We start from the raw sequence: 6100 nt of genomic DNA, 5'->3' as shown, positions 1-6100 counted from the left end.
GAGTGGGCTCAAGAGGCATTGCGACCTCCTAGCAAGTGTGTGGCCCGGAGTTCACAAAAAGTGTAAAATACTCAGATTTTAAAAGCTTCACAAAGTAAGCTAACAAATTCAAAATGCCTTTGCCTCCCTTGTAATACTTGATGCACTACTGCTGAGGCCTCCTTAACTCTAAGGGAAGCCCATTTCCCTCAGCTTGGTCAGCTGATGGCCTCAGCTCTCTGCCACTGCACCTGCTTGGCAGGTGTGGAAGGCCCATCCTTACCGGCCTAGAGCTTGCTGTTAGCCAGCGTCTGAGTTCTCTGAGGGGACCAGCCTGCGTCCCTCAGGGTCAGATTAAGTTCAGACCTGTGTGTCAGGTACTACGCCATCAAAGACAGAAAATAACGGATAGAATGTTCAGGAAATGTCTTCATCTGGGTTTTCCTGCCATTTCCTATAATGCAGGTTAGGTCTTTGTGTGTCCTTAGTGGGTCTTCAGGTGGCACATGCTGGTGGTTTATCCCTTCCTGGCTCCTTGATGCAGGTCAGGGATGTGTCTTCTAGGGTTTTCCATGCTTGCTTAGAATCTACCCTTTCACAGCTATAACCAGTGTTCAGGGAGCGTGCTGGTCTATGGCTGGCTATCGTGTTAAACACATTTATCTCAGTGTCTGGTGATGGCTCCAGCAGTTCTGAGTCAGGGTCACAAGGCTACAGCCATGTCACTCAGCTACTTAACTGGTGACCTCCACTAGTGAGTGGGCAAGGCAGCCACCAGCCAGGAGAGGGCCTGCTTGAGTATGTTCACAGCGGGGCACTGCTGCATCCAGAGCGGAATCCAGCCCTACACCCTTTATTACCTAGCTTGGGAAGTCACCACCACCAGTGCTAGAAGCTGGCTGCCATAGGACTGTGTGAGATTTGGCACTAATACCCTTTCCTAAAGCCCTCACCCCCAGTGTCAGCACCCCTAGATCATTCTTGATTAAACTCTGTAGTGGTTGGGAGGTGGTGACTGTCTAGTCCTGTTTATTAGCATTCTACAATAAAAAAGTCCTTACCAGTATGGACTCTTTCCTTCAGTGGACGGTAAGGAAAGGCTACAGTTGATTTAAGCCACTTTTTTGTGTGATCAACATATGTGTGAAAGCCATATGTGGTTAATGTGTAACCTGATGAGTATGGGGATAAATCTGTGTGCATGAAGCCACCACCACCACCATCAAGGCCACGGACTGCCTGCTGCCTCCCAAAGTTCCCTCCTGCCTTTAGTCATTATAGCAGTGTGTGATAGTGCAGCACTGTTAGCTGGGGCCCATTCTGTAGGGGACACCAGGACTTACTCCTGCATAACTGCATCTTAGTGTCCTTGACCATTGCCTTCCGCCTGCCTCTGGCCCCTGGCAACCACCATCGTACTCTGCTTTATGAATTTGTTTTAGATTTCACAAGTAAGTGAAGTCATGCAGTGTTGTTGCTCTGTTGGCTTACTTCATATAGTGCCCTCCAGGTCTATCCATGCTGTGACCAGAGGCAGGATTTCCCCCTTTGGAGGCTAATTCATACTCACAGGTGTATTACCGCACATTTCCTTTATCCATTCTCCCGTCAGTGGACACTGAGACAGAGTCTATGTCCTGGCTCTTGTGAATGTGGGAGAGCAGATGTCTCTTCTACACACTCCTTTCCAGTTCCTTTGGATACATCCCCAGCAGGAGGTTGCTAGATAATAGGGCATTTCTATTTTTAATTTTTTTGAGGAACTTTTCCATAATGACTGTACCAATTTGCATTCCCACCCACATTGTACAAGGGTTCTCTTTGTCCACACCCTAGCCAACCCTTGTTATCATTTGCTATTTTAGTACCAGCCATACAAACAAGTGTGAGGCGATAGCTTATTATGGCTTCCATTTGCATTGACCACCTTGTCATATACCTGTTGGCCATTTCTATATCTTCTTTGGAGAAATGTTTGTTCCGATTCTTTGCCTAGGTTTGAGGGTTTTGTTGTTTGTTTTTCCTCACATATTTTGGACATTAATTTCTTCTCAGCAGTATGTTTTGCAAATGTTTTCTCCCACTCCACAGGTTGCCTTTTTCATTTTGTTTCCTTTGCTGTGCTTTTTAGTTTGATGTAATTCCACTTGTTCGTTTTTGCTTTCATTGCCTGTGCTGTTAGATTTATCTTCAAAAAGTCATTGCCAGGACCAGGGTCAAGGGGCTTTTCCCCTGTTTTTCTTTAGGAGTGCTACAGCTTCAGGACTTCCATTTTGAATTAATTTTTGTATATAGTTTAAAATAAGGGTCCAAAGGCTGGAGATGTAGCTCTGATAGAGCACCTGCCTAGCATGTGCAAGGTCCTGGGTTTGATCCCCAGCACAAAATATAAGTCCAATTTTAGTCTTTTGCATGTGGATATCCAGTTTTCCCAGCACCATTTGTCAAAGACAAAAACCCTTTCCCCATTGTGTATTCTTGGCACCCTTATGTAAATATTAGTTGATTTTGTGTGGGGGTGGTAACTTCTGGGATCTCTATATTAAAGTTGGTCGGTCTGTTTTTATGTGAGCAACATACTCTGGAAACCATAGCTTGAAGTTGAACCTTAGTTTGAAATAGAAGGTGATGTCTTCAGCTTTGTTGTTAAGATCGCTCTGGCTCTTTAAGGTCTTTCATTGTTCTAAATGAATTTTAGGATTATTTTTTCTGTTTCTGTGGAAAATGCCATTGGATTTTGCATGGAGGGTTTGGAGATGTAGCTCACTGGTAGAACATTTTCCTAAGCGTGTGTGAGGCCCTGGCTTCAGTCCCCAGTATCGAACAAGAGAGACAGTGACTGATCTCATCGCATCTGTAGATTGCTTTGGGTAATATGAACATTTTAAAGTACTAATTCTTCCAATCCATGAACACAGGATGTCTTCCCATTTGTTTCTAACTCAGCTGCTTAAGTCAGTGTTCTGCATAGCTTTGACTTCCTAGACCTTTCATCTTTCTCCTTGGTTAAGTTTATATTTAAGTTTTCTGTCCTTTTCGATGCTATTGGAAATAGAACTGTTTTCTTAATTGCTTTTTCAAATAGTTCATGATTAGTGTATAGAACCACAACTGATTTTTGTATGTTGATTTTGGACCCTGCCAGTCTACTGAGTTTATTAGTGCTATTTTTGGGGGGAGTCTTTAGGGTTTTCTACCTATAAAATCATGTCATTTTCAAGCAGAGACAGTTTTACTTCTTCCTTTACTATTTGGATAACTTTTGTTTCTTTTTCTTGCCTAATTGCTCTGGCTTGGACTAGTTTCTCTCTGAAAGAACTTCCCATTGTTGACAATGGGATAACTAAGTCTCTACTATGACTGTATTTTTGTCTATGCCTCCCTTTTGTTCTTTGGTATTTGCTTTCTATATTTAGATACTGCAATGTTGGATGCATTTATATGTTTTCAGTTGTTATATCCTCATGATGAATTGACCTTTTAACATTATATAATGACCTTCTTTGTCTTTTGAGACAGTATTGACATAAAGTCTATTTTGTCTGATGTAAGAATAGTCGCCCTTGTTCTGTCTTACTTACCATTTACATGGAATATCTTTTTCCATTCTCTCACTTTCAGTCTGTGTGTCTCCTTAAATATAAAGTGAGTGTGGTAAACAGCATATTGTTGAATTTTGTTTCCTGTTGTCTTGGTTTGATTTTAGTTTTGGATTACCCATTCAGCCATTCTATGTCTTTTGGTTGGAGAATTTATCCATTTATATTTAAAGTAATTATTAGTGCTAGAGATGTAGCTCAGTGGTAGAGTGCATGCTTTGCTCTCACTAGGCTCTATGTTCAATATCCAGCACTGCAAAAATAAAGCAATTGTTGATAAGCAAGGAATTACAATTGCCTGGATCTAATCAGTTGTTCTCTGTTGCAGAGTTCTTTGTTCTTTCCTTCTGTTGCCATCTTCCTTTGTGACTTGGTTTTCTAACTGATCTACTTTGATTCCTTCACTTTTCCTGTATCTACTCCAGGTTTTCTCCCTGTCATGACCATGAGGCTTGCATAAAACACCTCTTAGTATAATGGTCCATTTCAAGCTGACAGCATTGTAACTTGGATCACACACAAAATCTGCACTGTTACTTCTCCACTCACATTTTGTCATGTCACAGAAGTACGAGTGTGTGTCCATTAACATAGCTGTAGTATTTTGAATACTTCTGTCCTTTATTTTTTATGCTAAAGTTAAAAGTGAGACAGAACCATTACAGTACTGGAGTATATGTGTTTGTGTTGCTAGTAAGTGTCCTTTCATTTTAAATTGGAGAACTTTTAGCATTTCTTCTAAGAAACATGCCTGACTGATTGATTGAAATGGGATCTCACTAACTTTTTGCCCTGGCTGGTTTCTAACTGTGATCCTCCTGATCTCTGCTTCCTGAGTAGCTGGGATTATAGGTGTGAGCCACCACACCCAGCCTGTCTTTGACTTTTAACAGTTTAATTATAGTGTACCTTCATTAGGAACTCTCTATACTCAATGTATTTGGGGTTCTTTGGGATTCATGGATCTGGATGTTCATTTCCCTCTCCAGTTTTGGGTAGTTTTCACTATTTCTTTCAATAAAGTTTTTTTCCCCCTTTTCTCCTCTGCTCTGTCTGGGACTCTCATACTGCATATGTTGGCCTACATGATAAATCACAGATCTGTAGGCTTTCTTCACTCTTTCTCTTGCATTCCCCTGTATGGGTCATTGCAAATGATCTGTCTCAGGGTTCACAGATTTTCTGTTTGATCTGGTCTGCTGTTGAGGCTCTCTCAAATTTTCAGTTCTGGTGTTATGTTCTCCAGCTCCAGAGTTTTTGGTTGAGTCTCCTTTGTGAGTTGACTCCCTTCTCATTTTCTTTGTGCATTACTTTCCTGACTTTGTTTAATTATCCGTGTTCTCTTGCAGCTCACAGAACTTCTTTGAAAGAATTCTAATTCTTTGTAGGGCAGTGTGTAATTCCCATTCTTTAAGGTCAGCACTGGAGCTTGATGATATCATATGTCCTTCTGTCTTTGTGTGCTTCCAGGCCTTGCACTGCTATCTTTTCTGACTGGCTCTGGGAAAGACCATCACCAATGAGCTGGGCCAGGGCTTCAGGGAGCTTCTCAGACCTCCTCACTGGATGCACCTGCTCTGCTCCTCCTGTTCTGTCTTAGGGGGACTCCTATGACAGTAAGCCTGGTCTCCATCCTTCAGTGCCAAACTTGATACTGACAGCTTCCCATTCTCCCTAGGGTGGTTCTCAGTGTCGGAGGGAAGGCACCTTCTCCCAATCAAGAAGATTGAGCTGTCTGGGCTGCTAAGAGCCACACCTACTGTTGAGATCTGGTTGCTGTCCGTGGGCACATGGGGTCACGTAAACAGTAGTTGCGTGGTGTGTGCACCAACCGGCCGTCCCATACGTGAGTTGTCCTTTAGGGTTCATGGTGGTTTTCTTGGTGAAGTCAGCTGGTCAGCAGGACCCACACTGGCAATTGAGAATTGTGCACCCCTTGCTGTGTGTCCCTTCCCTCCAGGCAGCCCCATGGGACTCAGCTGTGCCAATCCCCGAAGTATCTGGGGTGACACAGAGTGGACTTCCTGGGAAATGTCCCACAAGGCTGGGAAACCCATACTCATTAGGTCTCACTTTCCCTTGGAGAGAAGTTGCAGGCCAAGGAGCCTCTTTGGGGAGGGTGACACAGGTAAAGAAACTGTTCCTGTCCTCTTCACAGAGTGTGCCCACCCTTTTGGGGGTTTTCCTCCACTGGCCCTGGAACCTCTCAGATTCTGGACTCCCACAAAATATATCTTGTCAATGAGTCCTTGCTAAATTAAGAGTTTCTGCCCGAGATGAGGTAGGGCAGAAACTTCCTATCCTGCCATCTTACCGATCTCTTCCTGTGGTGATTTCCATGCTGGATTGTTTCATGTTTGGCCTGTGGAAGACCCTTGGGTTGTCTCCTCTAGCTTTTTGGCATGTTCTCAACATTGTTCAGCATTGTTGTCTTTTCTGGTACTAGACATTCTGGACTTGCACTGTTCTCTTTCAGCCCTGCCATGGAAATAGTCATTTTCCAAAGGACCTTGTCCCCTTTC

The sequence above is a fragment of the Castor canadensis genome, chromosome 2 (assembly GCF_047511655.1).
Source record: "Castor canadensis chromosome 2, mCasCan1.hap1v2, whole genome shotgun sequence".
NCBI classification, from domain to species: Eukaryota; Metazoa; Chordata; class Mammalia; order Rodentia; family Castoridae; genus Castor; species Castor canadensis.
This window is presented reverse-complemented; position numbering follows the sequence as displayed.